This window comes from Neopsephotus bourkii, unplaced genomic scaffold (assembly GCF_033783945.1).
Source record: "Neopsephotus bourkii isolate Nb327-2 ecotype Australia unplaced genomic scaffold, CSIRO-AGI_Nbou_v1 NB_1634, whole genome shotgun sequence".
Classification (NCBI taxonomy): Eukaryota; Metazoa; Chordata; class Aves; order Psittaciformes; family Psittacidae; genus Neopsephotus; species Neopsephotus bourkii.
The window spans coordinates 5,616,315-5,643,883 of record NW_026902109.1 but is presented as its reverse complement, the minus strand read 5'-3'; the positions used below and the strand labels follow the sequence as shown (position 1 = coordinate 5,643,883).

At 38.5% G+C, this 27,569-nt stretch overlaps 1 long non-coding RNA gene across 1 annotated transcript in view; it reads left to right on the top strand.

The window, feature by feature from the left end:
• The window catches only part of LOC133223390 (uncharacterized), a 119,933-nt gene that overhangs the window by 28,902 nt on the left and 63,462 nt on the right, over positions 1–27,569 (top strand). The window lies entirely within an intron of this gene.

Genomic DNA, 27,569 nt, shown 5'->3' with positions numbered 1-27,569 from the left:
AATGTTTGTCTTAGAGTAGCTAGTTCAAATGTATGGAGACTGAAATGATGTTTTCCTGCAGTAGAAGACTCAGTGTTTTGCAGGCTGTGACTGAGGGTGGCAGAAGACCCAGAGCTGAACAATTCTTCCACTGAGGAATCATCAATCAAAAAAGCCAAATAGGTTTCTCACATTTCTTACCTAATAAGATAACACAGAGGTTCAAATATGATTCTCTTTGCTCTTCTCAGGATGTAGACTTATGTATCTTATGTATTTTTAATTTCAGATCACTTTCTAAAATAGATGGTATAATGTGATGCAATGAGCATCTTTTTCCCTTTTTACATGAGAGAAAATGTAAGGCATCTGTTGGGTTTGCATCTTTTTGCCTTAAACAGTTTCTTCTGTGGAGCTCTGGGAGTTGATGTGGAGATTAGGGCTTGCAAGGAATTAACCAAGTAACTACTTGTTGAGGGAATATAGTTGTTTTCCTTTGCACTCAAACTCCACATCCATTTATAATAAGGATGAGTATATATTTAGCTTTGTTTACATGTACAGGCTGTTCTACCCTCAATAGGCGTTAAAAAAACCCAGCCTCACTGCCATCATTCTAAACAGGCTTTAACGTCTCAAAAGGGCAAACTTGAAACAAAAGGCGTGATAACATGGGCTAAATTTTGGGAACCTTCCATGAACATTTATATTTAACATATTTGTGGCAAGATGGAGATGTCTGGAGTGACCAAATATGGTACTTTTTACTTTGAACCTCAAATAAGTTCTTGTGGATCTGTATATCCGTTGCCTGCTTTCATATGAATTTTTGCTGAGTTTTGTTACTGGCATTTTAGTTTTGTGCTCATTCATGGTGACATAAGGAGAACAGAGTTCTAAAGGATTAGTCAGGTGGTATTACAGGTTTTCAAAATACATACCATCTCTGGGTATCAGTACAGTTTCCGCAACTGGGCTTATTGGTGTGAAAGCTGACTGATGAGTGTTGCTGCGTTTATGGAACTGAATATGTAGGAAATAAAGCAGTCAGAAAGCATTGTTACCAGCAAATATGAACAACATGGGACAATATGGGCTCTCTTGACCTTCCTAGCTGCTAGTGCAAAGGTAGAGACAAGGGAAAAACATCACCTACATGTTGTGGGTCCCAAACAGCAGTGTGACATACACAGCAAAAGTACCTTAGTTGTGTGGTATAGATGCTCAGCAGTGGTTCCTCCTTATGCATAGAACAGAGTCAGGAATACGAGGTCTGTGCTGCTTGTATAGCTGTATGATCTGCTGAGACAGTGTGAGCCAAGGAAAGAAGAGCTGCAGGTCTTTGCCAGGCAGATGACCTTTGTATTCTCTGTGGGGGGAGCATTCTGCGCTCATTGCAGTTGGACTGGCTATGTTTTCCAGTTTGACTTTGGCAAATCATCAGCCACTAATTCTGCCACTTTCTATGACATAATTATACTAATATGGATTCCTTCTAGAAGCCTGGGATAGCTTAAACTGAAATGTTTGTATAGTTAATAAAACAAAGTGCTTTTGTGTTACTCTAGTGTTGCGCATCCTTGGTTTAGAGGCAAAGATTACAACACTTACTAAGCTGGGTGTGGGTTGGTTTGTTTGGGGAGTTTGTTTTATTTTAAGGCAGACAGTCAAAAAAGGTAGTGACTTTCTGGGAAATAGATGGTGGCCATACAGCTAAAGTAAGTGAATCAAAAAGTGTTTTTTTTTCAGTAAAGCTAGAGGGGAGAAGGCAGAAGAGCAGCAGCTGTGAAATGCTCAGGTCACTGAGGGCTAAATAAGTGAACTTCATCAGACAGGGTTTTGAATGCCATATCTGAAATTCAGCTGTTGGGGTCAGAGAGGGACTGCTCTGCAAGCAAAGCTGGTGGGGAATGTGGCAGGGTTTAGGCAGGGTGTTAGCTTCCATATCTGCAAGTGGTAGTGCAGGACTTCCACCCTTGGAATCACAACTTTATGGCAGTTTCACCTCTGGTGCTTATTAAAGAGAGGTTTGCCTGGTCTGCTAGGAATGTTACTGTCATGGGACTTGACATAAAACTATGGGCTTTTATGCTTTGAGGTTGGTTCCTTTCACAATTCTGTTGGGTTTCTATGAGTTATTTTAATTGATTTTTTTTTTGTGGGTTTGTGTTTTTTTTGCTGTTGTTGTTTTTGTCCCTTGTTACTTTGGAATCTGCTGGGATGGAACAGGGGATGTGTTTCATTTTAGCTGCTGGCAAGTGCCTGGTGCAGCTCCTTGCTTCACAGGGAAGCCCATGTTTCCGTTAAACTTGAAGTGGTCTCCTGAAGTGGTTTTGCCTAAAGAAACAACAGGAGAGAGAGAGAATAGGTTCAGAGCTTCTGCTCTCTGATCCTGCCAAGAGACTATATGGTGTGGATGGGACCTGGGACAGATGCTGGAGTCCCAGGAGGTAGGTGACTGCAATAGCAGTGACTGGCACTAACCTAAAGGAAATGATAACCAAGGGGTCCTGGCATGTTCAGTAACTCCTCCTGCACTGCTTTCCAGGGATTATTTATTATGCTGCAGTAGTGAAATATGTATCAAAATATCCACTGAAACTTGCTCGGTCTGTGGATGAAGTCTGGTATAAAGAAACTGCACTTTGAAGGTTGACATAAACTACAGAACAAGAATTTGAAAAGCCTGAAGTAAGGTTGTTTACTGTGGGCTTTGCAGGTGTGGGGTTTGGTGTGTTTTGGTTTTTGTTTTACTTTGGTTTTCAAGTGTTAATTTGAAGTTGTGTCTTGCACGGGAGCTATAAGCCAGGATGAGGTATGAAGCTCCACACTTCTCAGAGTCTTGGTATCCTTAGACTGTATGCAGTTCAAATCCTGCCTTACAGGAGAGGTACAAAGATTCAGACAAAGAAAAAGTGAACTCGGAATGTATCGTTCAGTGCAATAATATTATGAGAACACTTTAAATTGCGAGTAAACGTGCTCTTACAAAATTAGTCATAGCTTTTAGAGTGTTTGATGTCAATCATCTTAGCAGTGCAGCAAATGCTAAAGAAGTTTCATATTATCAGTCTAAATAAAATGGGAACAGTCAGTGGCACGAAATGGTCCTTAGGTCCAGCAGGCAGTAAATACATTGTAGAATTGGATTTAGACAGATGAAAGCATGGGCTGTATCATTGTGTTAATGCCTTTCATGCATGTAAATTGTCTTCTGCCTTTAAAAAAAAACACACAACCTACCAAAACAAGAAAGAAATAGAAGCACTGGATGGACACCACCTGTACTGCCAAATGAAGTGCAGCTCATAGTGTTCAGTTTTCTCTGTTGATGGGAGTCTTCCTTTGACTTACTGCTTTAAGAAAACCATCTGCAGAGTAATCCCCATATTCTTTTAAGCTTTGTTACCCATTTACCCTGGCTGTTCTGATTTGTTTTAGGAGCATGTTGAGCAGCTGTTGTTCCAAACATACAGAAACATAAATAAAATGAGAAAGAGAGGCTACCATTAAAAAAAAAAAAGTGCCAGCTGCAAAGCTAAAACTAGCTGTTAAGGATGCATCAGCTGTAGAGCTATAGGAATGACTGTTACATGCTAACATTCAGAAACTAGAGGCAGGGAGAGGAAGCATCAGAAAGGGATGGGAAGAAATAGGAGAACAATTTAGCACAGTACTGAATTTCTTCCCTTGCCAGGGCATCACCTTGTGTGCTTCCCTAACACCAAGCCAATTGGATAGGATGCATCTTATACTTAGCGTGGCAACTCATGCTGGTTTTGGCTGGGATAGTTATTTTTCTTCCTAGTAGCTTGCAGAGTGCTGTGCTTTGGCTTTTCTGAGAACAATGCTGATAACACACTAATGTTTTAGTTGTTGCTAAACCTTCAGTGCTTATCTTGATGAAGGACTTTTCAGTCTCTAACCCTCTGCCAGTGAGGAGGGGCGCAAGAAACTGGGAGGCAGCAGAGACAGGATGCCTGACCCAGACTAGCCAAAGGGATATGCCGCTTCGCAGCACGTCATGCTTGGTGTACAAACTATGGGGGAATTACCAGGAAGGGATTGATCATTGCTCAGGGACCAGCTGGCTATTGGTCAGTGGGTGGTGAGTAATTGTATTGTGCATCACTTGTCTTAATTTTTATTCTTTCCTCTTTTTGTATTTCCCATTATTATATTTTAATTCATTTCAGTTATGAAGCTCTTCTTATTTCAGCCCACTGGTTTTGCCTTTTTTTCTGATTCTCTTCCCCGTCTTGGCAAGGTGGAGGGGAGCGAGTAAATGGCTGTGTGGTACTTAGTTGCTGGCTACCTTAAACCACAGCACAACTGTACAGCCTTCCCTGTGCATCATCTCATTTGCCCATATTGTATTATTAAAAAGAACAAATTCTGAAATAGCCTTCAATTTTGTTAGTAAATAAGTGAGCATAGAAGTACTATATGTATGATATTTCATGCCTTCAATTAGTCTTCAGGTTGGAGAGGTTTGAGGAGAGATGATGGAAAGCAGCAGAGAAGGGATATATTACCAGAATTCAGAAAGACAGAAAATAAAAGCAGGATCAGAGGTGTTTACAGGAAGGAAAAGAAATTCAACGACTGCAATATAGAAATGTTAATTGTGCTCTCTGGAAGGCCTGGGGGATGCATCTGATAGTTTCATAATGCAGTCTGTAATGGAGAAGCGGGGCTATGCTTAATAAGACTGACTTGCCATTCCAAATGCGAAGGAAGAATCTTGAATCTGGTCTCAACCCTAAACAAAGCCATTGGGAATGACTTCTGTTGACCTCTGACTTTAGCTGTAGACTTAGCATTATATGTGTACTTGCTGACAGGGACTCTCCTGCTTGGAGGAGAGGATTTTATAAGCCTTGTGCAAATACATTTCAAAGTACAGACATTCTTGCTATCATTTAACAAAATGGTTTGTCAGCAAATAAACTTTCAATTGAAAATTGTACAAACAGGCCTGTAGATGAACATAGAAGTTAAAATTTTGCCTGTTCCTATGCACTTTAATACCAGTAGTAATTGTAGTGTGTTGGCTTACATTTTTTAAAAAGTAAACCAGCTTGACTAATATTAATCTTGTATCTCAGGTCAGTCATGCAGTAATATTTAGAACAGTAATAACTTTTCCAGAGCTTTTTAGTTTCATAGTATAAGTTTTTTTTGCTTTCCTATGCTCCCCACAACATGGTTAGCTGTCAAATGCTTGGTCAGCTGCCTCTCACTATGTACTGATTTGCCAGTGACAGCAAAGCAAGGTCAGCAGGGAGAACTAATTGCTCTTCCTATTCACTCAGATCTAGGGTTTAGTATCCCGAGCATATTTTTAGCATTCCTCTGTCTTTTAATGCCTTTAAAATACTTGGCTGTCTCTAGATTTATCCTGTGGTCTCAATATTGTCTTCAACATCACATTGTTTCTTCCCTTGTGTACACAAATGGAAACTTAATTTGGAGCCTAACAATAGAAAATGCATGTCATACCTGGGGGATTCCTCTTACAGGACATGTTTTTCTCACACCTTTTTTGTAGGTGCACCTATTTGCTGAAACATTAAGCAACAAAAAACAGGTTAACAAGGCTTCTGTGTTGCATTATATATTTGGCAGAGTTACAGCAAATACTTAATAAATTGCTTCAAAATTAGGAGTTTCCTGGGTTCATTGGATCTTTGTTCCTGTTTTCATACTTGCATTGGTGTTTAGAGGAGGCTTCTAAGGCACAGAGGGCAGTTAGTTCTCAATTACGATACCTTTTTAGTAAGAGAAGTTTTTATTTTTTATTTTTTTTTAGTAACTGCAGCAGAGAGATAAGTTATTTACATTGTATGCATTTTGTATTTAATATTGTTAAAGAGATTTATTTAAAAGTAAGAATAAACATTCTCCTGAATTGTGAAGAGGCTTACAGAAGTGGTTTTGTTTATATACTGTCTCCAGCTGGAACTGCAAACATAAGCAATAGTTTAATATCTCACAGGCCATCTGGGAATGGGATTTGTTCAAGGGGAAAGCATAGCACCATAGATAACACATTATGTATTTCTCTCCATATTGAACATCTTTGGCAAATACTCTTCTGATATCTTGTCTGTGCCTCCTGCAGAGAGAAGCATCTGCAGTCCTAAAGTGACCATTTGCTCACCATTTTAAAGGCTACACCTCTTCTTTCTGTCTCTTTTTCTCTTTATTTTCCTCCTGAGAAGCTGAAGCTTAATGGAGGCTTTTAGGAAAGCTGTCAGACAGCTTCTTGCAGTCCTTTCTATTGATAGTTTTGTCAGTCTCTCTCCCCATCCCCCAGCAGAGAAATTCTGCAGTTCAGTCGTAAAGTATTATAACATTACTGGTATAGATATTGCATATATTTCCATATAGGCATAAGAATACACAATCTATTTCATTATTCTGTTCTTGATCTATTACAGTGCTATAAGTGCTAAGTAAATGCAATCACTACCTCTCAAATGTTCTAATGTGGCTGGCTTTTACTTGATTGTCTTGATGTAGTGCTTTACAGTGAGCTGACATTTGCAAAACTGATTTAAAAATTCTTCTTCCTGGATGTTAAACCAACTGATGAAATATACTGCAAAATGGGTTAGCTTGCTGTTTTGTTATATGTCTGCTGAGGGGAAAAAATGTAATTTCTGTGATCTGGATCGGTTTAGGATTAAAAAAAAAGAGAGAAAAAAAAAAAGAAAAAGCTGAGCTTTTGACTTAAAGTAGTACAATATTACCAGAACTGGATTCAGTAAAGTAGTGCACTGGGGGGTGAGTATGGGTGGGAAAGAGAGATCAAAAATAATACTGATGGACAGTAGATAATTGCTTCCCGCCCTCCAATGCAGATCATACTTTCTGACAGACTGGATAACTGAAATTAAATCTACTTGTCTGCACAGGTTGCAGACCTGTAAATCTACCTGTTGCTTGATCTTTTCAGCAGGTATTAGATGGGATAGTACTCACAAGCTGACTCTTACGTGGAGCTTCTCAACGATGACTTAACATGTCCTACAGAGCAGGCCAAAGCTGTAACAGGATTTATCAGTGCAATAACTGAGCCACAGTCAGTGATGTGACTGAACGTTTGACAAGCTATGACATAGGTGTGTGCATCAACCATTCTGAACCTGCCCTGCTGTGTTCAGTTGTGACATTAGAAAAGCTGTACATGCAAAAAAGGATGCTTTGTTAAGAAACCTGGGGTGGGGGAGGCCAGGTGGAGAGGGAGTAAAATCCAAGTGCAACAGTGAGCCTTGCAATTATACCAGAAATATGTATTAAAATCCATTCCCATTCTACTTTCTCCAAACTAAAGAAAATCATGCTAATGCATTTCAGATCCTATTTTTAAGAGCAACAGCTGTTTTACGTTGATCAGGTGCTGGCTCTGTGAAACTGTTGGGAGTTTTGTTGTTGTGGTGGTGGCTTGTTTGGTTGGGGTTTTTTTCTTCTTCAGCAGTTATGGAGAAATGATGTTCTGTATTTGAAATAGTTAGCAGCACACAGCATCCAGCAGTGTTGGTGATATTCTGTCCTGTCTTGAGAAAAGTAAAGTATGTATCTTCTTAGTTTTTATTCTACCCTTTGAAGATAGGCAATTTCATTCTAATTAGCTTCCAGACAGCTCTAGTTTGGAAAAACTCTAAAACCACGTTTTGGTGAGGCTTTTTTGTTTGGGTCCACCTCCCTTCCCCAAGAAGTATTTCGTATGCATAAATAGACTGCAGTACTTGCTGTATAGTCTAATGATGCTGGTTTTATTCAATTAACTGTTTTTGTTAAGCTTTGTCTCTGGAAATAGTATCCTAGCTCAAACAGAATCCATTTGTAATAGCAGTTGTTTTGGTTTATGTTGTCAAGTACAAAAAAGAAAAGGTAGGCTTGCTTTACAAAGGGATTTTTCTGAAAACATGTTCCTTGTGGGAAGCATATTGCATACCTCTGAAAGAGGGGCATGCCGAGCCTTCTCTGAGGGAATGAATGGTTTTCCTGCCTCACTGAAGTTTGTTTATGAATGTCTTTTTCGTTAGTATATAGATGACTTACTTGTAGGAGTGGATTCATAAATTGTTGTGTCTCCTCTCAGCACTACAGCAGATGAGTATATTTTGGGACTCAAGTTTGTTAAATAGTTAACTTAGCCAGCTACAAAGAACATGGAACTATCTGCAAGCTGTTCCTTTTGGTGCATGTTCAAAACCTCTTCTTGTTTAATCTCAAAGATATAAAAATTGGTGACCTCAAAATACACTTCACAAACAGAGTTTAGAAACAGTTGTAAACAAATGGGAAAAGGCAAAACCAAAATAACAGGTAATTTTGATAGAGTAGAAGTTGAATCTAGGACTGCTATAGCTTTTACGTTGCTGTAGGACCTAATTAATTTTCCAAAAATATTGTCATTATCACTTTTATTGTTTACAGTCTTTTAAAATAATATAATTATGTATCACTGAGTAAAATTAATGCGTGATTAAAAAGCTCTCCAAGCTACAACCATAAGCAGTTTTTTGTAACTGCAATGATCCAATCTCTGGATTGCTACCACATTTTTTTTATATTGTGTGGAGAGAATGCTTCTGTTTTAAAATGATGAAACTGGGAAAAGGAAATTTATGATCTGAACTTGCTGCAAATCATTTGTATTGATCTGTTTTGTTTCCATTCTCCTGAAGCTAATGGAAATCATTTGTCACCTGACTTGTCTCAGTTGATTTGGAAAACCACCATACCATTTATCAGGCCAGTTGAAGGTCTGAGCAAGTGTGCTTATGTCTGCAATCACAAAGATCTCTTTAACTTCCAGCAAAGTATAAAGCATCAAGTGAGAGTGTTCTTATTCTAATATTGGCTTGAATACACTGTCTGTATATTCATGGGAGTATCTTACTGAAATTTAGTAATTATAAACCTGACAAGGAGATCATCGAGGGTTCTGTCTTGTGTTTGTTTTTTTTTCTATTACAAGGTAAATAAGAGGTCATTGGTTCCTGTAAATCAACATCTTGCTACCCAATTTAAACAAGTAGGTAACCATTAGGAACAGGATTGATGCTAGCCCTGTGTTATCATCTAAATGATATCCTGGTCTACATTAAGTACATCATTTCTCCTGAAGAGAAGGGATAACTGCAGTCTCTTAATATTCCTTGCACGTATATTTTTACCGTGTGTCTTCTTCTCTTTTGTGGTGGAGCGTGGGTGTGGGAGAGCATTGTGTCACTGCATGGTGTGGAATGCAGATACTGGCTGTAGCTTCACATCTGCCCCAGTCTGTGCTCCTGTTTATTATTCATATGGATGTGATGGGGTTGGGAGGAAGAGACTTTAACTTTAGTACAGAACTAAATTAAGCCTTCTCTTTTCATCTCTAGGAGATTTTAATTTTTTTTTTTTTAATTTCTTCCAGCTGGCTGCTCTTCTAGCTGTAGCAATCCCTTGCTATTCCCCCAGACTCATAAAACTGATTCTTTTACTTTCGTCTGAAGAAACGGCTGTAAAAACTGTGCCTTTCTCAACTCAACTTACAAATATGGACTTTTGATGACCCAATGTGTATCCTAGAGGACACACATCACTGTACACCAGTAGTGCCTTAGAACTGAACAAGATTCCACATGCACCCAATACACTGTTTGCATGGATAAAATTGAGGGTGCAGGCCCTAAAAGCTGCTTTGTTTGGGCTTTTTGCATCTGCCAATGCTTTGTAATTGGGGAGGAACTCTTTATTAGGGACTGTAGTGACAGGACAAGGGCTAATGGGTTAAAACTTAAACGGAGGAAGTTTAAATTGGATATAAGGAAGAAATTCTTTACTGTGAGGGTGGTGAGGCACTGGAATAGGTTGCCCAGGGAGGTTGTGAATGTTCGATCCCTGGTGGTGTTTCAAGGCCAGGTTGGACAGAGCCCTGGGTGAGATGGTTTAGTGTGAGGTGTCCCTGCCCATGGCAGGGGGGTTGGAACTAGATGATCTTAAGGTCCTTTCCAACACCAGCTATTCTATGATTCAATGTCACTTTGAAATTAGGAAGCTAGGTTTTGCTATTCTTTCCATCATAACAGCCCTAAATTCTACTTCTGCTGTATTCTGCATTGCAAAGTCATTAAGATGTGGCAGCAAGAAGGAACATTAGCTTTCATAAAGCTGTTGATTAGAACAGTTTGAACATACTATGATTAAAGAGTATTGAAATGTACTGTGAACCCTACAAAATAATTAGATTTGCATTTTAAAACACAAGTTAAACCATAGTTCAGTTACTTTTAAGGCAAGGCCTGAAATACTTTGGTTTTAAATTTGTCTCCTGCAGTTCATTACAGGCCAAAGCCTTAGACATCCCGCTGTCTGATCTGTTAGGTCAGGAACTGACATCTTTTCACTATGTATGAAATATGACTGTAAGCAGTGTGTTAAGAGAAACAGTTCTATAGGTGCTAATTGTTCTCCTTGAAAATACGAAAAATATTTGAAATGTCTGATGTTCAGTTTGTAACTTCTACACATCTTCCAAGTTTTAAAATGTCCTAAACTTTTATTATTTTCAAAATAATAAAACAGTTTAAAAATGTAATGTTGTTTCCTAAAGCCACATAAACTGACTCGTCCTGAGTCTTAATGTTTGTAGATTAGTATGGTTTTATAAACAACCCAAGTTCTAGATTCTCATCTGCTGTATAAACATTCAACATTGTTTACGTTAAGCGGCAAAGTCGGTGAATGGGAGTGAGAATTTAATTTGGGTGCCTAAATACAGAAGCTGGCTTACCAGGCCGACCCTCACTTCTTCCTGAGGTTTGATCTCGTGTTTTGCTCATTTTTAGAGTTCTTCAAGAAATCATCAATTAGTCTTAGCAAAGCTGTATTAGCAAAAGGTATGCGGCCAAAGTTTAAGTATCGTATACAACTAAAGAAGAAGTATAACTTTAAAGATACTTGTTTTGTTTTCTCAGCTTCATTAATCAGAGTTCTCTTTAGTATGTTCCAGTTACAGTTTAGAGATGTATAGCATTTCCTTTGCAACCCAATCTTTTCTGGCCTCTGTCCATACATAGTTTCTCATGATTTTCTCCAGGATAGTTATAAGTTACAGTGTAGGCTTTCAGTATTCATTAATACATGACACACACATTGCATGAATTGTTTTTAATGTGCACTTATAGCACAGTTGGGGCTTTCTGATCAGCTGTCAGCTATGTGGAGCCACTCTTCCTAAAGAGCAGCAAAACTGAGTAAATTCTCTTTTGCTTCCCATGTGCGAGATGCTCTTTTCTGTCATCAAATGCATCCAACAATTTAAGATTGGTTTTGGTTTGTTGTGTCCCCCCCCAGTGTAGTTGTAGTCACTCTTCTGTGATTTTTCAACCAGATCAGAGCTCATGGTTTGTACGGCTTAATTAAGGACAAGTACTGCCTATGGGACTTGATGTGCCTTCTTACTAGAATTTCAACACCAAACAGTACAATCTTTTTATTCTTGTGTGGGAAAAGCTCTCCAAAATGTGGTGTTTGACTGGCAACTGGTGCAGTGTAACGCTACATTTCCTACCCTGAATCTTAATCTAAATATGTGGGAGAGTGTGACTGACAGCATAGGTCTGATGTAAGAGACATTTTAAAATAAATGAGCTCTGCTGCTGAATTGTGTTCTTTATTTGAATCTGCACCCAGTATTTACCATTGAGAAGCTTCCCCCAGAGTCTCTTGCAGGATAAACATTTTTCAAACCAGGTGACTAAATCTATATTTGGGTACTCTAAGAAGCTGTCTCTGACTTTCTTGGAAGTTGAAGATCACTCTGAAGTTGGTATGAGCTGCAGTTTATAGAAAACTTGAAATAGTCAAGTGATTGAAGAGACAATGTTTAATTAACATTGTAATATGTATAATTTTCACAGCTTGCTTTGTCTTTCCACCAGCCTTTGTAAAGCCAAATAAGGCAGTCTAGTACTCATTTGCTCTATCTGTATTTACTTCAGTATTTTACATTCTCTGCTTCACCGACTTCAAAACAGTATCAGTCTGCAAGCAGTGAAGGGAAAACTCAGATATGGAAAGACTCATTATGGAGGCCTGAAACAGAGAAAATGCCTCTTTAAGGGATTATTTGGAGCTCTGAGCAAGGAGATAAAAACAAGCAGATCTCTGAACTCTTGCTAACATCAGCACTGTCTGTGTACAGTCAGAAGAGTCAGACTTAACAACGTTCATGTCTGAGTTTTGAGATGTATGGTATGTTCACCAAGTACATTGGCCCTAGCTGTTCGATTTTCTGAGGAATATGGACTATTTCCTAGTTTTCAGAGCCGCTCAGCCACACTGTGCCTTTTCAGCTTGCATTGGGAGGTACCTGTGCAAGCTGGAACAGCTATGGTTTAGACAGATGGAGCTATGCAAATTATCAACCTGATTAATATTGGCTAAATATCTGCCCTGGAAAAGACAAAATCAGTTAGAAATGCAAATACTTGCTTCCAAGAGGCTGTTGTCAAAAAACCAAGGTAGACATGTAATTCAGTGGCAGTAAGCTAAAATGGGAGGTTTGGTTCGGGGGAGGGGGGGCTTTGGTTTTGTTGTGGTTTTTTTTTTGTTTGTTTTGTTTGTTTTGGGTTGGTTTGGTTGTTCTTGGGGGGGAGTTTGGAGGGGGAGTTTTTTTTGGGGGGGGGTTTGTTTGGTTTTTTGTTTGTTTGGTTTTTTTGTTTGTTTGTTTTGTTTTTTTAAAGGGATTTCATAGAATGAGAATTGGTATTTCACGTGCTGTGGTAAGACCTGAGGTACAACTGCCTCCTATTTTTAAATTTTCACAGTAGATGTATTGTGCTTTTCCCTTACTTGATACACTGCATCATTCCAGCATAGGCAATTTATTTGGCTATTCGTATTCATATCAATTGATTTGAACACTATTTCTGAGTGGTATTGCCAGGTTCCTTGTGTTTGATTGACAGCCTTTAACTACTACATTAATATGGTAGTTAGTTCTTCATATTCATTATATCATCTTATTGGTATATATGTCTTGAAATAATATTTCTGCTGTCTTTACAAAAGCTGGGCAATTTCCATGTCTCTTTTGTGTCAGGCTTTCTTAGCAGAAGACTTAGCCAAAAAATCACTTAGTAGGAAATGAAACTATTTGGTTACAAAACAAAACTGTTTGGTTGAAAGTAAAATTGTTAGAGAGATGAGTTATTTAAAAACTTGTGGATCTTCCTGCATTCTACTGGGTATGTTTATCTGGGGGCAGCTTAATGGTTTGAAAATATCAAGAATAATAAAGGAAAAATGGTATATAGCTGAGGAATGAAAAGATTCTTGTCGTGTGAATCAGGAATGAGCTCAAGAGGGAGCAGAGGTATCCCATGGTTACTTCTGCTCTTAGACATGAGAAGCTTTTATTTTTGTGTTTGTAAAAACTACTGTTTATAGAGAAATGTTCAGGAATATTGTATAAAAATAGAAGTTGAGAGCACAGTGGGTATGTGAATGTATTGCTGCCTTCCCCTTCTAAATTACAGTTTCACAGAATGATCTAGAGGACATTGATTAAAATACATTAATAATTAATAGTACAATGCTCACTCCCCGTCAGGTTTATCTTCGTTAGATGTCTGAGCTTGCTTTGGGAACAATACAACTGGTTCCTGCTCTCATACCCTCCAGGTTACTGTTTATAATTATCTCATAGCATATAAATATCTCTGCTGGTATTTCATTAAACAGAAGACCTTCAAGAACCGTGATAAAAGCCTATGGCTATGCATTTTTTAAAAGCTTTGTTACATTTGCACCTTACAGTAGCAAGAGTTGATCATTCCACCTATGAAATGGTGCCTTCAGTTTGGTCTTTGCTTGTGGGCTGTGTTTGTGCGGTTTGGTTTGTTCACAAAATAATGTACAAATGTTAATGTGCAAGAGAGCAGACTGCCAGCCAGAGAAGTGTAGTAGTGAGTCAAACACTGGCAGCAGATACTTCTTTCTGCTAATCTCCTAATGAGCCACCTTCAAAGTGCTTCAGCCATAAATATGGGATAGGAGCAGAATCTCTGCATTTACTTCGTAGAGTAAGTGCTGCTTGCAAGGAGGGCTATGTTTCAGTGGTGGTTTTGTTTGTTTTATTTTAACACAAACAAACGACACATCACAACAAACCAACCAACAAAACAAAGCTCTATGTGTTCCCAGTTCTCTGTAACAATTTATGTTGGATTAAAAACATATTCACCATTAATTCATGATTACATATGTAGCTATATTTTCAATATCAAACACACTTAAACATAAACATACACCTGATATTTTCAAGTTTCTATGTTGGTACTTACCCAGTTTCTTTTACATGAGAAGTTACTCTTCATCTAGTTCAGTAGATGTGACATTTTACATCCATTTGCAGGAAGATTTAAGCCCCAGTACAGATTTATAATTATTTGTATTTATCATACATAAATTCAAATAATCCCCTTATAGCATTTAGTAAGTATAATCTGCAATTTAAAGGAAATACAGGATTTCAGTAAGATGAAAGTAAATGTATTACCATATTTTTCAGTCATAAGTGGGAGTACTGCAGTGCTGTGGGTTTTTTGTTTTCCTTGTTAGTGCTTTATCTGGTAGACCAAATAGATGCTTTGACTGACACTGCATGAACATTTCAGTTTTATTACCAGTTTATGTTGTCTGTATATTTTTTTGTACAATGCTGCTTTTTTATCTGATTCCCTGCTTGTATTGTCTGCTGTAAAATAGGAGTTAAGGGCATATCAGGAGTTTTTCAGTACCTTGTTAGCTATGGGCTAGAGCTGGTAGTATTTTATTGAAGGAACCATGTCTTTCTTTCTGTCTCCTTGCTAGAGCGACACACTGTTGATTTTTGTAATTCCTATTTACTTCCCTGCTAGCTTCTCTAGTTCTGTCTCTATGGAGTATGGTGTCTTTTAGGATGCTGATAGGTGTACGTGTCTGACTTGAGAGAGAATCAAAATTATGGTTTGGGGTTGGCTTACATTCCCACCACCCTTTTCCCCTTCCCACTATAGCATTCCCTGCCTCTTTTGTGGATGTGCTGGAACTCCTCACACTGCCCAGTCTATGGAGCTAGACTGTAAAACAGTAAACTAGAAAAACGTAACAGTGTAGTCTTAGAGAATTTATATCACCTTGAAGAGCAAGGTGTTTAAAAAGTTATGGAAATAAATATCGATTCCTGTTATGTCTTTATAGTGTGGGTCGTTTGCATTTTAATATCTGATTGCTGTACCTCAAGAGACAGTGGAAACAGTTGTTCCACAAAAGAGGCAGCTGTCTCCTTCCTTTCCCTGTACTCCTTGCCACACATCACTGCTAATTCCATTGTCTTAGTGCTCACGTTCCTGTGCAGTAAATTGATGTGTTGAAAAACTAATTCTTTGAAGAAGAAAAGGGGAACTAAGCCACTTTCAATGGGCTTAGTTCCTGGACAATACTGTCACGTGAAAGCCAAAGAAGTGTGTAGGTGTGTTAACAGTTTCACCGATTCTTGAAATCAGTAGATTTCCCTGATTCCTATGCAGGTACATATGAGAAGCTGCCTCCCTTCCCATCCCAAACTTTGTCAATGATCTGTTCTTCGTGATTTGTAAATAGCAGAAAGAACAGATAGAACTTTGCTTGAGCAGCTGACGAGGTCATGTTTATTGTGCATTGGGTTTTGAGTTTGTTTTGCTTGGTTTTGGTTTGTTTAATTCTAAATAACTTTTTAAAAAAATTGTGACTGGATAAATTATTGCAGTTGGAAATGTGAAAATATTCTTTTATGTAGAAGAGTTTGCTGTTCATAATTCAAAGATCTGTCTTACTATACAAGTAAATCTGATACTGCCGTTTACCAGTGGGCTACAGAGTAGAAGACTGACATTTCTTATTTGTGGTGTGGAGTAAGAATATGGTGTTTATGCAAATCAGATTCACCAAAGAATAATTATAGTGATTGGGCAGTAACTGAACTGCAAGCCAATACACCATTTTGGTGTTTTACATCCTTTATGTGGAGTAAATTGTGTTGCTGAAGACCAAGTATGAAAAGCAGTGGCTGCCTCAGTCTGAGATGTGACTTGAAAGTAGCTGCAGAATACAATTCAAAATAGTATTCTGTGAACATGGGATTATTATTCATCGTGGTTTGTTATTCTGAACTCTATGGGGGAATGTCAAGCATCTATGAATATAAACATGGAAAAGTTCCATAACATCTGCTACTGATTTCTGCCAGTTGAAAGTGGCAATTATGATGATTTTTTTTGTTGATGATGCTGATACATTGGCCTAAATAAACTCACTTCCAGACTGTGAATATCTAACTGAAAATCCTGATTGTATCACCCAGTGGATGGCTTAGTGCTTGCTTAAATTTTTAACTGTTTTAATTTACTGGAGGGTTTATGGCTTACTATGTTAGAGAAAAAATGAAATAATCCACTGAAATCAGGCATTGTTAAAACATTAAAATGAAGAGAATGGTTAGAGATTACCTATTTGCAAGGTTAGATTTTAAGATTGGGTTATATTGCTCAACTATTTTTGAGTGCTAAAAAAGCTGTGTCTTTCAAACAAATCAGACTTTACTGATGCTTTGATTATGTCTGATGGTGCCATTGCAAATACCTGCTGTTTTCAGTGCTCTTCTCTCTTGCTGTTTCTTGCACTGTTGTGGAGTGCTTATGATATCCAAGGGAAGAATGATGACAGTAGCCATTGAATGCTGGGTGATTTTTTTTGTCAGGCAAAGGACTCCTCTGGGGGGATCAGCAGTGTTCACACAGAACATGTTGATTCTCTAGATTTTTTAGAATCCACCACAATTGCTGTTTCATAGCATGCCTAGGATAAGAGAGTAAAGCATTTAAAACCATGTATGGCTAAAGGGCACTTCATCTTGGTGTCAGACAAGTGCTTGTTCAGTCCTCATTTCCTTAGATATGGGTGATTTTTCATAAAGTGTTTCTGGTACTGAGTTCTCCTGCTTGTGCCTCTTCTGGTCCCAGTGAAAATCTGGTTTTGCAAGCTGACAGGGAGATGAGCAAGACTTGGCCAGTCTTGGATATGATGCTGTATTCACAAAGGGTTTGCCTTTGGTTCCCTTCTGCCAGGGTACCTCACTAAGGGATCCAGTACCTGTGCAGAAACTTGCTTATAAGCTTCAGCAGCTATGTGAGGCAATATAGTCCTTAGCTAGGCTGCTTTAGGCCAAATGAAATCTGCAGGTTTGTGAGGCAATTGATAACCATAGTTCATTCTCAGCTGCCGAACTGCTAATAGGCCAAAATGATAATAGGCTTTAAGGGAGTCAATTTTCCAAACTCTTGTGGGACCAACTTCAGGCACTCAGATAGTAGCCAGAATGAGAATAGAAATGTATCAGCAGCAACAGGTGCTCTTCAGTTTCTGTGTGAACTTGGGCTAAAGACAAGTTCCTGAACAAGATTTCTTGATAACCTGATAATGATTTGCCTGTTAGGATAAGCAGAGTGCTTATTCTCCCCAGATACCATAATTTTCAAAGTGTTTTGAATACACTAATCCACTGTTATTTTAACAACTTAATCTTCCACTGTTGCAGCTTATTGTACAGTGATATTGAAGTTGACAGGAGATTGTTGCGATGACACTGACAGATGTACTTAAGGAAACATGGTGATGCATTTGTTAGGTATACAGCAAGGTGTTTTTGCTTGCAAATTGAAGTTGTCAAAATCCATCTGCTTGTCTCTGTGATTGCTGTGTCCTGCACAGCAGTATGAGGATAGGGGTAAAACCATTCTGTTAGTCACTGCAGGAAGTTGGCGTTTTACACCAGTAGATGCAGTTGTCATCAGACAGTCCAAATCCAAGACAGCAAGTTAATGGATGTTACATAATTATGTATCTTAATCTTGCTTTATTAGGTGTATGAGGAAGGGTGTGGCTGTGTTTTGTGTTCTCTTACACACACTTTTACTAACACTTCAATGTAATAAGAATTTTGAACTCATGGGTACAGTTTCACTGATGACAGTTTTCTGAATTGGTCTCTCTCTTTTTTTTTTTTAATATACATCATGGTGGCCAACAGGGTACAGACCAGCTGTCTGTTCCATGTTTTAGCTTGATTCTGGCTCCTATCCAAGTGATCTTATGGCTTTTAATGGTAACTGTGGTGTAATACAAAGATACCCCAGTTGGAACTAATTGAAATCTCTCTACAGCAACATGAAGCACAGCATGAGCTGATGTGCCAGAAGTGTCATACACCATGACATAAGCATCTCTTCTTGCAGAGTGTATCCAGGTATTGATGATACTAGGGGCATAGAGTCAGCTGCTTGGAAGGGCTCTCTTTTGGCTCCATACGTATGAAAGAGTTGCTGAGGAAGGAAAAATGTTTTTCCCCTTATGGAGCAGGCTCTGAAAAGATGCTCCTGGTATTTGAAGGAGCTTATGTCAGGGACCCAGTGTTAAGGTTTAGGGAGAACCAGGTAAGGTGAGGACTTATCAACCGTAATACATATAGAGAGAATTGGTCAGAAACAACTGGAAAGAAGAAGTGTCTCAGACAGTGATCTGAGTCTCATCACTTTTGTGCAACTACTCATGAAGCCTGGAATGCCATTCCAGAACTGTAAATGTAAATTGGCTCCTGTTTCGATAGCATATCTGAGGCTACTGCTGTAGATTATTCCCTGTGGCATCATCTTGTGATATTTGTATTGGTGTGAACATGTGAATGTTCTGAAGCAGGTGTATGCATTTGCACGGTAACCTGGTTAGTCTTTAATGTTTGTATTTAACAAAATGTCTAAAATATGCAGCAACATTACCTCTTTCTGCAAGTAATTCTAATGTTGTTAGTGGGTACTTCTACGTAACATTATTAAAAATATACATTTTCAGAAGACAGTGAATTGTGACAGAATAACAAGAGTGTGACATGAAGAAACGTTTTGCTGTCTAGTGACCACCAGTATTAGAATTTTCATGAAGCAGCTTGTACATAGTGAAGTTGGTAAAGGCAATTTGTACTTGGGGAATTATTCACATCATGTGTTTAGAGAAGGTGGGCAGGAAAAGATAAACACCAAGGTGCTGGCACATTTGCTTAACTCCATAAGGGCTCCTTCATCATATTTTTCAAATGGATGTTAAGCTAGCCTCAGTATAAAACATCCTGTGTGGGGCCTTCTTTATGTAGAGTTGATATGGTTGTCCTGGGTTAAGCTGTAACAGTTATTTTCTCCGTTCTAGTAGCTGCTGCAGTGCTGTATTTCAGCTTTAGTCTGAGAACAATGCGGATAACACACCAGTGTTTTAGGTGTTGCTAAGTAATGCTTACCCTGATCAAGGACTTCTCAGTCTATCATGTTCTGCCAGTGAGGAGGGGCACAAGAAACCATGAGGAAACAGAAACAGGACACCTGACCCAACCTAGCCAAAGGGGTATTCCATACCACAGCATGTCATGCCCAGTATATAAATTAGGGAGAGTTATTTGGAAGGGATCCATTGCTGCTCAGGTCAGGCTGCGTATTGGTCAGCAGGTAGTAAGCAATTGTACTGTTCATCACTCCTATTTACTGTTGGTTTCTTTTTTTTTTTCCTTTCCTTTTTTAGTTTTATATTCTCTCCCCTTGTTACTTCCCTTATTATCATTATTATTAGTAGTAGTGGCAGTTTTGTGTTATACCTTAGTTACTGGACTGTTCTTATCTCAACCCATGGATTTTACATTCTTTCAGTTCTCCTCCCCATCCTGCCTGGAGTGCGAGGAAAGGGAGGTGTGTGTGAGCAAGCAGCTGTGTGGTTCTTCATTACCAGCTGGGCTTAATCCATGACAAAGGTCTAAACAAAAGACTTGCCTTTCTTTTTTAATTTATTTTGATTTTTTTAATATAATACCCAAAATAATTGGCTATTTTAGAGGTGTATTTTTGACAGAGCTTTGAATAAAATGCATTGCTTTTTTCACTTGTTTAAAACATCATGCATTTTACTTTCCATTTTTCCCATGTTATCTAGAGGCAATTCCTTGTGTGATCTTGTATCTTTGTTAAAATGTATGAAATAGTTGGGTATGCCAAGGACTAGAAATGTTTCATATTTCATCTAGTCTAGTTTGCAAATGTAAACAGGTATATTGCAGCTTGCTTTTTTCATATTTGATTGTTTTCTTATTATGGCATCTTAGTTTGAAATTCAAGTGAAAGACCTTTATGAAAATATCTATGAGCTCCTACTGCTAGCTGTATGATAAGTACTTTCAAAAGCAGCTCAGCCAAATTTAGACTTGATGGGAGCAGTGTTAAAGCAAAATGATTTAATCGAGAAGATTCACCAAAGTACTTGCCTCTGAGTGGCATCTGAATCTTTGTGCATTGTAACCTTTTCAAACATTGGTTAATGTAGCCAAGAGATGTGTTATGGTCTGTGGTGTGGGGGGGAACTGGCTGACAGGCTGCACCCAGAGGGAGATGGTAAATAGCTCCTTTTCAAACTAGTGACCTGTCACTAGTGGAGACTCCAGGGATCCATACTGGGTTCAAAGCTGTTTAATATCTTCATAAGTGATGTGCAAGATGGGACCAGCTGTACCCTGATGAAGTTTGTCAGTGACACCAAACTTAGTGGGGATGTGGACATTTTGGAAAGAAGAGCTACCCTGAAGGAAGACCTATAGAGGCTGAAGGAATGGGCTAACAATAACCTTAGGAAGTTCAACAAGGACAAGTGCAAGGTCTTGCACCTCGTAGCACAATCCAGGAGTGCAACACAGGCTGGGATCTACCTGCCTGTGGAGCAGCTCTGTGCAAAGGTACCTGGAGGTCTTGGTGATAAACAAGCTCAGTATGAGTTAGCAGTGCACTACTGCAGCAAATAAAGCAAATAGGATGCTGGGTTACATCAGCAAGAGCATCACAAGCAAAGACAAAGATGTCATTATCCCTTTATACTTGGTGCTTGTCAGACCACACTTGCAATACTGTGTTCAGGTTTGGTTCCCACTATATAAAAAAATGTGGACAGGCTGGAGAAGGTTCTGTGAAGTGTATGTATGTGTGGAGCTCTGGTGGGTGTAAAAGCCCAGCTCCTTGTGAGCTGAGTCAGAGTCCTGGAGAAGGAATCCATTGTCCAGGCACTCGGATGACCAGTGAGTGTCCTGCAAGCAGTCCAGACAAGCTAGTGCAATTTAGACTTCCATTGCTCATGGAAGTCTAAATATGAATTTCATATGTCTTAAGGGATGTTCATGGGTGACTAATGGGTAACTAAATGCATCCTTTAGCATCTGTTTGCATGTCCTTTACTGTCCTTAACCCTATCCATAGGATAGATTTCTGAGAGAAGACCATGCAAGAACTGTATTTTTTTTGACAGTGAGAACTGACATATGCAGTAAGCAGCCATTTTTCATCAGTAAGAGTAAGCATAATTTAAAAATTGCACTAAATTTCATAGCTTTGATTTTTACAGACTGCCTGTCAAAATGTATAGCACAGTTAATTATAAGGAAATCACTGTAGTACAAATTACAGTTTCTGTTATTAAATTCCTAAATAATTTTGGTTTGCATCCAGGAAAATGAGAATGAAACTAGATTATTAGAAGAAATATTTTATGAAGAAAAAATATGTTAAAGGCCGACATCAAGTACTTTCAAGTGAATATAAGATAAAATGATGCAGCATGAAGTAACATATAGTCAGTGACACTGTGTATATATCATGCTATAAAGTTATCTTCAGTTTTGTCTAAAGTTAATTCTTTCCCATTATTCTTTCAGTCATTTGTAAGAACAGGTTTTTTTATTGTCATGGTAACAAGAGCAAGCCTGTCTTCATTTGTAGTATTTTCTGAAATATACAGAAGGTATCTGTCATGGTTTAAGCCAGGCTGGTAACTCAGAACCACGCAGCCACTCGCTCACTTCCTCCCCCTCCCCCCCTTTTCTCTCCCCTACTCCCAGAGGGATGGGAAGGAGAATCAAAAGACTGTAACTCCCATGGATTGAGATAAGAACAGCCCAGTAACTAATGTATAACACAAACCACTGCTGCTACCACCAATAATAATAATGAGAAGGAAAATAACAAGGGAAGAGAATACAACTGCTCACCACCCACTGACTGATACCCAGCTCAACCCGAGCAGCAATCTAGCCCTTCCAGGTAACTGCCCCCAGTTTGGACATGATATCTGTGGTATGGAATACCTCTTTGGTCAGTTTGGGTCAGGTGTCTTGTCTCTGCTTCCTTCCGGATTCCCCTTCTCCCTGGCAGAGAATAAGACTCAGAAAGTCCTTGGTCAGAGTAAACATTACTTAACAACAACTAAAAGCATTGGTGTTATCAGCATTGCTCCCAGGTAATGTTATCAGCATTGCTCCCAGTGCTACCAGCACTGCACCAGCTGCTAAGAAGGAGAAAAATGACTGCTACTGTAGTAGGACAGTATCATAGTAGCAGTCATTGTAAAACTGAATTTTAAGCAGTGACTATGGATTCATTGGTAAATTCTGAATGAATTTATTGATATTTCTATAACAGTAGTTCACCTGTAGTAAATCTCACGAAATACTGAGAGGGGAAAGAAGCATATTCTCCTGATCTTCACTGTGTCAGAGAGTAAATAATCTGATTTTTGGTAAAATTCAGAGGATCTTCAGACACTGCTAAGTGGAATAGTATTAAATCGTTCCCGGTAGTAGAACTTATGAATGTAAATCAGTGGGTTGACTTGACTGGTAATTTTGAAAATTATAATTCAGTGTTCCTGTCTCAAAACCGACAAGCAGTTTAGAGCAAAGTTTTGTTTGAAGCAGTAGGGACATGGTTATTAAATGCCTATTGCTTTTTTTGAAACAGAAACTTTGGCTCTGGAATTGCTTTTTGTAATTTTGTTCTCTCAGCTTTAAAAGCTTTTTATTCTTATCTTAGTTCAGAAACATCATATTTTAGTTCTTTAATTTTAAAGCTCTTTGTACATTATGTTCTTTAATATACTTAGAAAAATAACTTTATAACAATATTCTGAGGCATCGTAAAACCTTAGGTGTGTAATGGCACTTGCAGAATGCTATACGACACCAATAAAATATTTACAGTCACATTTTTAGTCCTTGTGTTACTGGTATATTGACTATATGCAACTACAAAGCAGTAAGAAAGGATCAAGATATTATGAAGTACTTTGTTTACACTGCCTTCATAGAATATTCCTGTCACTCAAGAGCCCTATTCAGTCAGTTATATGTCTTTCCTGTACATGTAAATTCCAGTAGGAAATGTAAGCTGGCTTCATACCATGCCAGCTTATTCAGGGAAAACTTGATCAGTGATGCTGTGCTGAAGGGGGAAGAAAAACAGTCCTACCTGACGGGTGATTTTTTTTTGGGGGGGGAGGGGGGCAGCGTGTGGGGTGTGTTTAATTGTTGATTTATTGTTTCCTTGGAGCTGAATAGTGTGTGGATGACAGAACTTGGGCCAGAGGTCCAGGCAGTTTGGTGTGTTTTGTGCAGAGGACTTCACCTTCAGAGAAACCAACGTCATTAAATGGAGAATTATGGAAAACCTTTGCAAAAGGAGAGCTTTCATTCTGACTCTTGTTAAACTGAGGCTGCCTTAAAACCTAGAATGTTTGAAATTATATCTTTTCCACAGTAGATGATTTAAAAGTTGTTTCCTGTTGTAACTTTGGATGTTTTTCTCTGCCTTATGAAAGATCTCTTCTTTTGTGGAACCTTACAAAGGTCTGATAGCTTGAGTTTACCCAGCTGAATTTTTGGCTGGACTGATGAGCACCTTTAAGGTGATATGCTGGGGTCTAAACTAAAAGGATAATAAAGGAAATAGCCATAACAGAAGTAACATTTAATGTTTCCCACTCTGTCCTAGTGAATTGTAAAATAAAAAGAATATGTAATAAAATAAGAGACAAAAAGTGGTAGCTATAAGCTCAGAGTTTGAGAAGGCATTTAAAAGAAACTTAGAGTGTAATGAATACACCCTGACACCAAGGAGATGAAAAACAAGGAAAACGTGCATTTTTGTATTACAAAATTGGTAATGGCAATTGTACTGCTTTGGAGAGGTTCTTGGAGAACTGAATTCCCAGCCAGATTGAGGAGATACAGTTCTGGGAGACAACAGCATATGCATAGGGCATCCACTGATTTCAGAAGCCTTTAGCATTGCTAAAAAATTTGTCTTGTCATTTCAGCTTTCCCACAAACCCTTAATTTCATTGGCAAACTCATGCAAATGGAGAACTTTGCCAGGGAAAAAAAGATGCCATGCACAGACTCATTGAGTAGAATTACCTGGTGGTTTCTGGGGACACTACTGACATAATTCTGTTTCCCTGCTGCCTGCTGGGCTACAAAAGGACCTGATTAGTGCTGCCAATTCCATTCTGTTGCCAATTTCCATTCAGCAATTCTTTAAAAGGCTGCAGAAACACAAGCCATTGTGTTAGTATGTGCTGGATGTTTGTTTTCACCAGAGATTCTGTACTGTATTTTTGGGAGATTTTATTTAGAGCTAGAAAGAATGGCATGAGCTTTAAGAATAATGTGGAATTTGTGCTGCAGAAGTAGGTGTCTTCTGCTTCCCATCTCCTACCTAGGTTCCCCCCTACCCCCTGCTTTCCTGCAGTTTGAAAATACAGACTTAGAGACAAGGAAAATAACTTCACTTAGTTTAATGTTTTATGTTTTCAGGTAACATACATGCATGGTATTCCTACAATATAATCGGTTAACTGAAACTCCTTAGTGAAGCTGGAGAGGTAATATTCCAGTTTCAAGTGCTGGATTTCAAGTTAAAAAGTGCTGAATATTTTATAGGAGGCATTCTTGAGGAGGGGGGTGAAGTAGGGGATATTAGGAACGTAGAAATTTAGCAAAAACTAAATATCTGTTAGTAAAAACCAGGTCAGAACAAAACTACAGCAGTGAATATACTTAAGTGTTAATTTTCCTATGAAAGAAAATTGCTTCATTCTTTGGTTTATAAAATATTCTTTGAAATTTTCTTCACACTGAAAAGTTGCATTGATCTGAAAATAGTTATTCATTTGTGTAGATCTACTTGTGTTTGAGTTGTTGCAGCCAGGGGATCTTAACTAGTTTGGGTTGCAATGAAATTTATAGAGAACTTTGAAAGAATCATAGTGACTATTGATTTCTAGCCATTACGTTTACAGAGAACTGCAAGCAGAGGAATTAGGATGCTTGCAAATAGGCAGAAAGACATGTTTGCTCAAACAAGTAAAAAGTGGATAAAAGGGATGGTGATGACCTGTAACTTACTAAGATAAAGCATAAAGTAGTTCCAGGAGACCTAATTAGTAGGTGAGCTGTCAGTCTTATCTTGTGATCTGCCCAATTCTCACTATTATTCCATTAAGTATGATCAGTAGGGAAAGAGATACAACAGAGCTCACTGTCTTTGGGCATTTCAGGTAGGAGTTATTCATATCACGCTTAAAATCAGATCCCATTGTAATAGTATAAATGTAGTAAGCTATGCCTTACATTGTATACTCTGCTACATTCATCTTTAAAACATTAAGCTTTCACATGCTTCTAAAGATAGAGGATAACAAAGTGATATTTAACCATAGGTTTCAGGTGCCATTTGCCAGATGGGGCAAATTACTGCTTTTTGCTTCACTTCCTCCCTTTTTCACAGACCAGACAAATGTTTTTGCTTAGTTTCTAAAAAATGGCATATTTAATTCTATCAGGCAGGAAAACTGGGAGAAGTTCTGTTCTCAGTGATAATTATGTCAATAATGGAGTACATATATACTGCCATATGTGTATTGATTTTACTAGCACGTGATTAACCATTTCAAATAATTAGGGAAAAAAGTTCACTGAACAGTTTTCTTGTATATATTTTTGGCTGATATTACTGGTAATATATGCCCTAGAGGGGAAAATCTTAAGGGAGAAAAATCTGTTTTCAAAGATTCCTGCAGTTTTGTTTCGTGATTGAAATTTCTTATATAAGAGAGCAACCACTTTGTAAACACCCAAAGAAATAGAATATATTCCAGCAATATATCGGGTTCATCGCAATCAGCTTTTCCATGGCGATTAAAGAAAAGAAATCAAAGTGTAAAACTTTATTTTGACTCTGTCCAGTAGTCCTTCCTTCAGTATTGGAAAGCTGACCTGATAGTTTGAACAAATATGAAGGCTTATTCTTTTGGAGGTTCTTGTGTCTTGTTCCTGCTGTGAGCAAGGGATGAGGTAAAAGTCTCAAGTAGAACATGTGATTCAGTTTAGTGTTAAGTGTCCAAATAGCATTGCTATGCTCAAAATCCTCTTGTCAGCAAAAAGGAAATCCACCTTATATAAAGCCAAAAATTTATTGCTAATATAATAGAAACCTTCACAGTCTAACTGGAGAATCATTATTTGTCCACATCCATTTGCTACAGGAAAAATAAAACAAATCAATGCTCCATACAGAAATATATCCCAGTAATAAATAATACAGGTAAAACTTATACTCACTAACTAGTTTCAATCCCTTTTCCTGGTGTTACACTCACCATTCCTTGCTCTTCTGAATGATCAAGAGCTTCAGTCAGGTGTTTTGGGTTAGTGGTGATGCAGTTGTGGCTGGGCTTAGGGGCTGGCTTTCTGTTTCTGCTGTTGAAAGCAGAATCTTGTGAAGATATCCATGTCTGGGAAGGTGATCCCTAAAGGAAAAATGTTTCAGAAAAGGCTGGAGAGGCCCCATTTAACAAAATAGCTGCCAGCAAAGGGAAAACCTGAAAAAGAGAGCTTGTATTAAGTTGTTATTATTAGTGTACTGTACATTTGATACTGTACATTTGATATTTAATAGCTCTTTTTTGTTAGGCATGGTGAGTCTTCAGGGCCAAGTCAAAATGAAGTTCTCTTTCCTGTAAAGTCTGGGGTTCTCAAATGAGGATTTTCCTGGTGTGCATGTGGTCACAGGTGGGTTATAGAGCTTCCTGTGGTACTGGCAGGTTATTTATAGCAGTCCACCTGACCCATGCACATTCTTGTTTGGTTGTCTTTGTCCTGTTACCCCCATGCATCTGTGTCCTATCTGTCCCATTCCCCTCTCAGACTTCAAAGATGATTTTGTGTGAAAGTTGTAGGTTTTTGTAAACTTAGAGCCGTTATCTGGGGTTGCAGTGTGCCAAAGAGCTTCTGTAGTGTGTGGAGAAGAAGCGGAAGGCTTGAATGGTGGCTTGCAAAAATACTATTTTGGGAATGAGCTAGTCCCTTTGATTTGATGTGTCTTTATCACCATTCCCCAGACTTCTCCCTGCACACACCTTGTACCTTGCCTGCTATATGAGCCCGGAGGGTGGTGGGGCCTGGAAGGTTCTAGGGGTGGGGAGGGGTGCTCTGGAATGATACCTCATGTCAGGGTTTTCCTTGGTGAGGGGCTGGGAGTGCCTCTGGGTCTCTCTGCCCTCAGGGATTTTATTTATTCATTTATTTTTGGTGTTTGGTTGTTTATGGTTTGGGACAGATTTTGCCAGAGCATCCAGTTTACCTCGGGTACTGAACT